Below are 808 nucleotides of genomic sequence, written 5' to 3' on the forward strand. Positions count from 1 at the left end.
CACTCTGATCATAGATTTCAAACTACATACTCATAGGATATCCATACCCGAAGGTAAGCGGTGAATCCCCGACTATAATGTATAGACTCCTATATGTTTCGACAGAACACCCAACCCTGCCACTTGATGACCCCATGAGAGTCGGTAAACAAGTCAAAGTGTAATGCTAGCATATAGAGTCTCAATGTTGTACCGGGTCATAAGGACTAATGGTGAACAACCATAAACTAGGACGTTTTCACTCGATAAATGAGAACCACTTGGAAAGTCCTTTATTGAGGGTTGTTCAGGTGCACTCTATAAGGAGAACCTATCTGCATGCTCGGACATCACAATGTCCCCTACCAATGAAATATGGTTGGTACTCACATTGCAGATACTAGTTTCTAGCTCGAGCGACCTTTATCCTTCTTAGCGGCGGCTGAATCGACTAGGAACTATTTAAAATATACAGTATTCCAAATTTGAGTTTCATGATACTCATCATATGAGCATCTCATATTCTTTCTAACTATTTGTATATTCAAGGACTTTATCTACGCAACAAGCATGGGTATACAGATAAAGATGTGCCAAAACAATAATTTCAAATATTATTAAAATAAAGATTGTTTATACATAGAGTTTCAATGTGAACCCTCGGCCAACACTTGGCTCGACGGGCACCTACTCTAACAATCTCCCACTTGCACTAGAGCCAACTACCCATATGCTTCAAACCCATTGATTCGTGATGCTTCTCGAACAATGGTCCAGGTAAAGGCTTAGTTAGTGGATCAGCTGTTAGAGTAGGTGCCCATCGAGCCAA

The sequence above is a fragment of the Primulina tabacum genome, chromosome 7 (genome assembly GCF_025594145.1).
Source record: "Primulina tabacum isolate GXHZ01 chromosome 7, ASM2559414v2, whole genome shotgun sequence".
Lineage (NCBI taxonomy): Eukaryota > Viridiplantae > Streptophyta > Magnoliopsida > Lamiales > Gesneriaceae > Primulina > Primulina tabacum.